The sequence below is a fragment of the Bidens hawaiensis genome, unplaced genomic scaffold, assembly GCF_021521415.1.
Source record: "Bidens hawaiensis isolate Kalapana, Puna unplaced genomic scaffold, B.hawaiensis_p1.1 tig00106475_1, whole genome shotgun sequence".
Classification (NCBI taxonomy): domain Eukaryota; kingdom Viridiplantae; phylum Streptophyta; class Magnoliopsida; order Asterales; family Asteraceae; genus Bidens; species Bidens hawaiensis.
This window is the reverse complement of record NW_027504757.1, coordinates 7,473-18,143: the sequence shown is the minus strand read 5'-3', so window position 1 is coordinate 18,143 and position 10,671 is coordinate 7,473. Positions and strand designations below refer to the sequence as shown.

Below are 10,671 nucleotides of genomic sequence, written 5' to 3'. Positions count from 1 at the left end.
AGATATAATGGTAGACGAAAAAAGATAGATTTTTGTTGAATAATTATATTCCATTAGAAAACAAAGAAACACTAGAAAGAAACTAAATGCTGCAAAACCACCGGGACACAATCCAACTCAGGATGCTAAATCGGGAACAAAAAACGAGAAAATTACAACCGAAACTTACACCAAATATCCCACAAGCATTTGGTATCCTCTAGGATTTGGTTGATAGACGGACTTTTTTGATTGAAATTAGTCTCGTTTCTTGCTTGTCAAACACAATAAAAACCCATGAGAAAAAAGATAGATGGTAATCTATTGTTTATGTAGTTCTTCTACAAATTCTTTATTTCAAATGACATTGGAATTTAAAGGCTCTCTTACCAATATTATCAACATTTTAGAGATGAAAGAAATGCATCACGATCTCCCAATGTGTATCACTCACTACCTATATATATATATATATAACCATAAGTCTCTAGGATGCCATCATCACATTCATCTCCTTTAACAAATTGTTGTAATGGCTACCAAGGTCAAGATGACCCACAAGCATTCTTTTGCAATGCATAAAACTGAACATTGGTAATGATCATATATCTTCTTGTTACCCAAATTATGATTTGATTATTATTATTATTATTATTATTATTATTATTATTATTATTATTATTATTATTATTATTATCATCTTTTAACCTCAAATTATCACAAACTTATGCTTTCATTTCCTCTTACTTCAAAATTTTTCAGTGAAGATATCCCATCTGACATATTGGTTCAAGTTGGCGAATCAAAGTTCCCTCTTCACAAGGTATCATCACATAATTATAATTTGAAATAAGGGTCGGATAAGTCACACACACCCCCTCGATACTAAACGTATTCATGGTGAGTAAAGCAAATAGATGAAATGACTAATTTAACAGGAGGGTACGTTGAACATACATGCATGATACAAGTGTACCACACTAGAAATAGACTTATGCTAAACGTGCCCATTACGAACACACACTTGGTGGGCCCTCCCCCATTAATTAAGAAAATAATATCTCTCACATAGGGTACGCTAGGAGTACATTTAGTCACAACTTTACAAATAATACAAATCTTAAAAACTCACTAGGGATACATTTATTCGGTTTTGATATTTTCTTGGCCCTAACTAAACCAATCCGAATTCATCCAATATATTGAACCGATTTATTTGGTTCAGTAATCGAATTGAACCGGGTATTAATCAGTTATGTTATCCAAATAAGCAACATTTTTGTGGAACCGGAAGCCGAATTCACAATTTGGTTCCTTTTTTTCGGGTTACGGATATAGTTTGGCTTTCAGTTTTTTTGTTTCACGCCCCTAAAACTCACATTATATTTTGGTTATGGCAGATAATGTTAATAGCTAAGAGTAACTACATAAGAAGATTAATTGTAGAATCAAAAGAAAAAGAATTGGAAACAATTGATCTGTCTTAATATCCCTGGAGGTGCAGAGATCTTTGACAAGTTAGCAAGGTTAATGTTGCAGCTCTGCACTGTGCTGCAGTGTTCCTTGAAATGACTGATCAGTGCTGTGAACACAACCTTGCTGACCTCACACATGGCTTTGAAATGACGGATGTCAATATGACATCTTCCATTTCAAATGGCGTATATTCATCAAAATATTAAAACATGTTGGAGTTTTTAATAAAAAAATCTTTTTAATATTAAATTTTGTATTTTTTTAAATAATAATATTTAAAAAACTAATAAATAATTAAAAGGAAAAAAAACGTATTTTAAAAACGCTATTTGTTAATATACTTTTTGTTTGTTGAATAACGGTATTTAAAAAAAGCGTTATTATATTTGAAAATAAGTAAATAAATAAAAAGAAAAAGGACTGGTGTGGTTAAATCAGCCAGAAAACACTATTCACATCCGTCATTTGTAATGACGGATGTCAAAATGACATCTTCCATTTCAAATGGCGGATGTACATCACCAAAGTTGATATCCGCCATTTCAAATGGCAAAACACGAATAAAATATTCGTGATCCGTCATTTGAAATTGTGGAACACCTGATAGTCGTCCACCTCACGAGACAAGATCTTAGAGGGCCTACGTGTTTGTTGACATCTGCCATTTCTAATGACGGATCTCCTATTTTCATTATAAAAATTTTAATTTCTCCTAAAACCATTTATTTATTTCAAAAAAAATTTGGTTATTTCTGTCGTATGCTCAACTCTACATCATCTCTCACATTATTTACGTCAGGTCGTCTAACTATTGCAAACCACATACCTATCTCACCACGCCAGTGTCACTTAATTTAGTTAGTTTCAGATGTAAAGATATTTATTAACAACTCACTCGTGTGATTTACTGTTTCTCCTACAGGCTTGCGATGAAGCAGATTCCCCTGCAAACTGGTGGGCAGAAGAACTTACAAACCTCAACATAACCTTGTTCAAGGAAACAATCAATTCAATGAAATCACACTGCATGAAGCCACTTGCAATAGCTTGTGCAATCACAACCTACGCCAAGCGATCGCTGCCAGGCACCAAATCTCCAATCACCGATGAATCCAGACAGAAACAACGAGCCATTTTGGATTCCATTGTCGATTTATTACCCGCTGAAACTTAATTTTCAATCAAGTTTCTATGTTACCTCCTTTGTTTCGCTAATTTCCTACAAATTAGCAATGGCAGGAAGCTCGAGAAACTGATTTCGGTCGTCCTAGAGCATGTGAATGTCGGCGATCTGCTCATGCTGTCGAGTGGATTTGACGGAGAGAGATTGCATGATTTGGAAAGTGTAACAAGGATTCGTGGAGAAAGAGAAGGAGAAGACCAGGAATCAGGCTCCATCGCGGGCAATGGCCAAGACGGTTGATGCATATCTGCATGAGATGGTGCCTTGAGCATTTCACAGTTCAATGGAATTGCTAGTTTGGTGCCGAAACATGTTCGAGATGTTCATGACCATCTCTACCGCGCCATTGACATATCCACTTGGTGATATATCCATCTTTTTTTAATTGTTAACTTACGGTAATTTAACGCATCCATTTTCCTCCAGGCTCACCCTAGCCTAGATGAAATCGAGCGAGAGAAAGTTTGCAACACGATGGACCCCCTAAAGCTATCGGTTGAAGCGAGGGTACACGCTTCTAAAAACAAAAGACTTCCGTTACAGATAGTTTTGCACGCCCTTTACTTTGACCAACTGCAAGAAAGAAGTGGGCAAAGCACGCCAATGAGTGCTCAAAGCATGAGGCTTCAAGTGAATGTAGATGTGAAACTGGCCAAAGAAAATGAAAGACTGAGACATGAACTACTGTGGATGAAAATGTATGTATCCGATATGGAAAAGACTTAAAAAAGTGGCTCCTAAGATGAACAAGCCTACTTTCTTCTCATCAGTGTCCAAAACTTTAGGGAAGTTAAACCCTTTTAAACAAGGATCAAAAGACACTACTAATGTGGACGATCATATGGATCGTATGAAACCGAGGAGGAGGAGATTCTCCATGTCGTAATGATTACGGAAATTATAATTTTAAGTCGAGATTCTTGGGTCTATGAAGAGAAGATTAATGAAGTGGTAAGCCGTGGAAAGGATGTTATTGTTGTGTGTAACCAACTATGATTTTTTTATTGTAGTAGGTTTTATTAAAAAGAAAATGGATTTTAGATGTCTCACTAGAGCGTTAATGGGTTTTAGATGTTCCTTTAGATAGAGGAACTGATCTAATGATATGCCAAGTCAGCGATGACATGTAAATTGTAGATGACTAGATCTGTCATCTAAGATGGCCGGATCCTAGAAATCTCCCTTGTGTCACGTGGGCACGTGGCAGATAATTATGAAATCCTCCATTTGAGATGAAGGGACTGAACTCCATAAAAAAACATATGAAATGTCATAGAGGGGCAATTTGAAAAAGAGTGAAACCCTACATATGAGATGGAGGGATTGAACTCAAATTTTTCAGTTTTTGCACACTCATAGGTGTTATCTATGTCACATGTTAATACACTTTCTTGAATAACACAGACGAGATTCTATAAAAGCAGCATGTTGTGAGTTTTAAACACATATCTAAGTTTTCAATTGACGGTATATAGTCTTACATCATAAATTCTTAATGATGATTTGGAGTTGTGGTCAACATGTTGTTGTTCGCACATCTGGAACGATCGCAACCTTGGACGTAGATTCTATTCATGTCCATGTTTTGTAAGAACCTTTTTCCTTGTTAATTCATTTGTCATTTTTTAAAAATTCAATATACTTTACAGGGTCCCACATGTCAAAAGTTTCTAGGTTGGATAGACCAACCCATGTGCATTAGTGTTGTAGCCATTATTCTTGAACTTTTGCCTTTTAAAAACAAGCTAGAATATGAAGTTATCATCCTTCAAGCAAAGAATCGTTTGAAGAACGTCATCATCTTTATCTTGTTACTATGTTTTGTTGTCAAGTCTCTAGTGCCAGAGGGTATTAGTTTGTTTGATGTTTGTTTTTGTTTCAATAAACTCGTCTGTTTAAGTCTCGATGTTTTATTGATAACAACTGAACAACAATGGTTTAAATTTGATTTTTGTCTTTTGATGATAATTGTAACACATTAAAAGATGAATATGCTATCACATTATTCGCATGTGAAAACTAAAAAATAACAATAAAAGTTACATCTCTTAGTCATCCTAACAATTACATAAAAAAAGATTTACTTAAACATAGACCACACCCATGAGCGTGCAAAACTGAAATTTTTGAGTTCAATCCCTCCATCTCGTATGGATGGTTTCACTCATTTTTAAATAATCCTTCTATGACATTTCATATGTTTTTTTTGCTAAAATTAAAAATACGGGGTTCAGTCCATCCATCTCAAAAGAAGGATTTCATGATAAACTGCCACATGGCACAATGGAGGAATCTTGGATCCAATCATCTCAGATAACGGATCCAGTCATCTACAATTTACATGTCACAGCTGACTTGACGTGCCATTAGATCAGTTCCTCTAGATAAAGAACACCTAAAACCCATTAACCCTCTTATCAGACACCTAAATCCATTTTCTTTTAGTAAAACCTACTATTTTATAACAATTCAACCAACTATAGCAAGATTTTTATGTGTATGATTATTACGCATATATATAAAAGATCTAATTTATTACTTTATTGGAAAGAAAGTTAAATAGAACTTATTAGTATGATGTAAAGTATTTTACATTATGTTTAACATTAACATTTTTAATTTTAATCGGTCACAAAAGTTTTAAAAAATTATATTAAGTTTGAGAGCATACAGTCTAAGAGTAATTTAAATATATAGGGTATGTTTGGTTAGAGGTAATGGAATGGAAGAATAAATGGAATAAAATGAATCATTATCATTCTTTTATCTTATTTATTTAACCTATGAGAATAAAATGAATTATTAGTTAATGTTGTTTGGTATCCAAAATAATTGTAGGAATGAAATATAAATAACAAAAACACTTTTATCTCAAAGTAATTTTTTTACTAAAAAAAACTGCAATGGTGACGGTGGTGGTGGTAGCTCCGGCGACGAAAATGATGGTGTCGACGGTGGTGGTAGTGGCGGTCAGGCGGCAATGGCGATGGTTGTGGTGGTGGTGGCCAAGCGATGGTAGCATTGGTAGTGATGACGGTGGTAGGGTGGCGGCGACGGTGATGGAGGTCAGGTGGTGATGGTCAGGCAGCAACATTGGTTGTGGTGATGATGGTCAGGCGGCGACAATGACAGTGGTTGCAATGACAATGGTTGTGGTGGTTACGGTGACAATGGTGGTGGCGGCGGTGGCGATGGTAACGCTTGTGTGGTAAGGTGGTGGTGGTGGTCGCGACGACGGCGGCGGCGGTGGAGGAGACGATGGCGGTGGTGGTCAGGTGGTGGTGGTTGCTGTTGTTAGGTGGTGGTATTGTTGAGAAAGTAGGGTGAATGAATAATGAAATGAATAAAAAGAAGAGGGGTGAGAATGAATGGTTTTGATGGAATGAGATTTCATATGCAATGGATGATTCAATTATATTAAGCAACCAAACATCTATTTCTCATTCTCAAACAATGAATCATTCAATTCTCATGTGATTAATACATACCAAACACTACCATATAGTTCCCAACGTTTTTCTTCAAATTAAATTCAAAAAAATGCTTATATTTAAAAGTTACTTTTTTGATATATCAATATAATGTCAATTACGCGATACACTACTACACTAGTGTAGTACCTCCATTGAGTAAAAAAAGTACCAAGTTAAAAAGTTAGGGAAAAAAAGAGAGAGAAAGAAAAAGAATTATATATGTACTAAAAGGTAAACTTGGCTATACTCACATATCGCTATTCATAATGTAGGGTCACGATTATGCCATGTTTTCATAATTTAGAGTAAAGATATTGACACGTTATGGACACATGTTTCACTTTCTACCGTTGTCGTATTCTCTTTGTATCATCTCATATCTGATACAGAAACAGTGAACCACACCATCATCTTTCATTCCTTTCTTTTAGGCCACTCTCGCCCGAATTACAACCATTGTTTTTGGACCCGTATGATTAATGAATCGTATTTATGCTGGTTATTGTTCCATTCCAAGCACTCATTAGATACCAATGCTAATAGCCATGGATTCCGCCGTCGCTGCAAACGTAGACATACGTCATCTTCTGGTCCTCGATCTCAAGCCCTAACATTTAGCAGGGAAAACTCTTTTCTACCTATACTTTTTATTTATTTATTTCATAGTTGGTGTCACTAATACCCGTCAAGGATCTCTTGAATTCTGCTCACTTGGATGCAAGGTAAGTACAATTGCTACAACAAATTTCAATTTTTGTTCATATATATATTCCCGAAAAGTTAAGATTAATTTTGCTACTCCGATTTGCAGACAGATTTTAAAGAATTGGGAGAAAGAGAATGAGAATAAGAATGATTTTTATAACAGTGTAGAATCAATAAGTATGCATTTCTAGACACAATATCAAGAACTTTAATGTAGGGATGAGATCGGGACCGTACCTATACCCGTACTTGTACCCAAAAGTACCCGTACCTAAAATCAGTAAATCTTGGTACACATACCTGTACTCGAATATTATGGTACGAGTACGGGTTCGAGTACATGTACTTTGGGTACAATACTCGCTTTGGTACCCATTTGTTTTTTTTAATCTCTACTAACCTAGACATCGGTAATGGTTGAGTATCGACAATCAATTATCTATAATACCAAAACCGTAATACCGCAACCAAAACATAACACCAAAACTAAAAATGAAAGAAATCAACCATAATATAATATCCATTCAAAATCGAGTAATGAATACCAAATGCAAAGTATAAAAAAATTATCAAAATGTTTAAAAAAAAATTAATTTATATAAAGAAAGTCAACATTCATATAATCTTCGCTAGACATCCTTTTATTTTCCTTTTTCATTTTCCTTGTTTACTGTTTCCTCAATTTTTATTGAAAAACAAGAGAGAAATCTAATACATGTTTATTTAATAATATACACAATTACACATACATGAAATAAAAATATATGAATACACAATATATGAATATACGCATATATATTGAGAATGAACTTATTCAACTAATATTATTATGTTTTGAAAATCTTGTTTAAAGTCATGAGTGTTGGAAACCTAATAAAAGCCCTTACATATTCTAACTGGGTACCAGTACTGTCACACCCCAACATACGGCGGAACTGTCGGGGCATGAACTGATTGTCACAACTCACAATGTTACTATCATGCAACATTATAAGTTCCAATATCTATTTAATAATTTAAAATAAAACAATTATTCATTACAATATCTCAAAACAAACACAAATTAAAATCATAAAATTAATTGTCTCATTAATTTTTTTCTAGCATAAGTCCTTAAATGATCTTCTAACTTCAACTACATCATACGATGACCTGCAAATGCGTTGAAAATAAAATAGTTTTATCAACACAAGGTTGAGTGAGTAAAACACCAGATTTTATCTGGTCCCCGATTTCAGCTGGATCTTACTTAATCATGTCATAACTCACACAAATAGATGTGTCGACAAGGGAGTTAATGACGAGTTGCTATATTTAGAAAGATAACCGTTTGTTAAAGGCGGAATCAATAACAAACATACGGTTGCTTAATCAGTATTCAAAGGTAACCAACACAAACAAGATTCACTTAAAAGATTTCCATTTATATAATATCAATCATACAAACGATAATCTATTTAGGGTTTCTTGAAGAAAGGTTTTTCCGTACGAATCCTAGGACGGCCGTCACTTTCAAGGAAAATATTATTTCTTATCCGAAAAGTATAAAGACTCAAATCCGTAGCTGATCCGTAGGCGGCGTGCCCTAAAACATTCTATTTATAGCCAACCTAGGACAACTGTCATTCCTTCTAGAAACCCCAAACATTAATACATATTCAAATTACACGTAATCACAAAATATTCTAAGTGTAAAACAAGTCTTCCGGGTAGGCTTTGCATCAATCTTCATTCTCCGAGTAGGCTATGTACTCTGCCATCCTTCAGAACTTGGTAACATAGAAGTGTGACCGGGATCAGTTTCCGGGTAGACTTCACTTGAAGAGTATTTTACCAAGTAAAATACTCACCGGGTAGACTTCAGTCTTCTTGACTTTGCCAGACTTTTCCCGACAAACCCTTACGAGCAACCTTGTTCTTCAATGGTCCATCTCAACTCCTTGCTATAAAATAACTTATTAGCAAAGCGTACTCGGCAGTATTGTTCTAAGTGTAAAACAAGTCTTCCGGGTAAGCTTTGCATCAATCTTCATTCTCCGAGTAGGCTATGTACTCTGCCATCCTTCAGAACTTGGTAACATAGAAGTGTGCCCGGGATCAGTTTCCGGGTAGACTTCACTTGAAGAGTATTTTACCAAGTAAAATACTCACCGGGTAGACTTCAGTCTTCTTGACTTTGCCAGACTTTTCCCGACAAACCCTTACGAGCAACCTTGTTCTTCAATGGTCCATCTCAACTCCTTGCTATAAAATAACTTATTAGCAAAGCGTACTCGGCAGTATTGTTCCTTGCTTGAGTTGAACCTTGCCCGATATTACTTAAAGATATTACATTAAATCATCAAGCTTGTTCGGACCACTATTATTAATGAATACCTTACCCGGTCTTCCAATCACTTGGCTTCATGGACTTGGTTAGCCAAAAGCTTACTCGGGAGTGAACTTTACTTGGCTATGAAAAACAGACTTGCTTGATAAAGTGAACCTTGCCCGGATTTACATAAACTAATGAACCTTGCCCGGCAATGCACTAATTTGCAAACCCTGCTCGGATATCCACTAAAGAAGACTTCTTGAAGATAACCTTGCCCGATAGACAAAATATCGTACCCGGCTAAGTAAAAAGCTTGCTCGGAGGTCTAAGGTGTGCCCGGATCCATACTTAGCGAATTCTGAGGATGTTGAGAAGATTCCAATCTTCCATATATCTCATTTTGGTTAAATCTTTGACTCAACAGATTTTCATGATTTTATCTAATAATAAATAAGATAGTAAGCTGTGTCAAGTGAGATAAGCAATTTAATCATAACATATAAACAAATCAATCAAACCATAAAGAAAGGGCTAAACCGCTGCCATGCGAATGGGTATTGGTTACAAAAAATGAGGTGTCGGTGAAACCATTGTCAATGCGTCGGACGCCGGCCACTACGATGGTCGTATGATCATACTAGACGAAGTTTATGTTGGACCTCTCCGAATGCGGAAGCATATAAAGCAAGTAAGCACATAAACAAGTAAGGTATAAATTGTTAAACACAAGTGACAACAATTGCAAGTTAAGTAATATATAGTAATAAAATAAATAGAACGCATATGTCCTCAAAACGGTTAAAAATGAGTTAAAAGGGGGAGTGAGATACTCACATGATCGGATGAACGAATTATAAATGAGAATGATGAGAGCAAGGTAAACCCCTTCGGAATATACCGTCAAAGATTCCTAGTTAAATAATATTAATGTGGATTAATTAATAATGAAACAACACGTATAATGAATTAAGATTTGATGTGAACTGAGTTAGGTTTGGGATTGGAATGTTTATTAATTGATCGATGAAAATCTTCAATAACTATTATTGTGAAGATTAATATTATTATTTGTCTTACATTTAAAAGATGATTAATTATTATTATTTATAAAATACTTTTGATTATTCTTGATAAAATATAAAATTCATTTACTTAAATAACTTTAAAGAACTAAGATATACGATATAGTTACAATAATAATATCTAAATAATAAATATAATTAAATATACAAATTAAATAAAATAATTTGATAAATATAACTTGAAACATACTTATAATTATCCGAACGAACAAATAATTAATTATGTATAAATAAATAAATATAATATGTATTAAGATCTAAAATAAATATTTTGTTTAAATCTATTAACGAAAATCTATATAATACGTTTATTAATATATATATATATATATAAGTTTATAAAGGCGTTTAACGGCAATAACCCTCAATGATGACGCCGGGTTTTAATAAGTAGCGTTAATTTTATATTATTAAAAATACACTTATAATATAATTATCTACTAATGTAATAAAATAAGG

At 34.3% G+C, this 10,671-nt stretch overlaps 1 pseudogene; it reads left to right on the top strand.

Moving 5' to 3' along the window:
• Positions 1-511: 511 nt before the first annotated feature.
• Positions 512-3,524, top strand: LOC143608194 (root phototropism protein 2 pseudogene; annotated as a pseudogene).
• Positions 3,525-10,671: the final 7,147 nt, after the last annotated feature.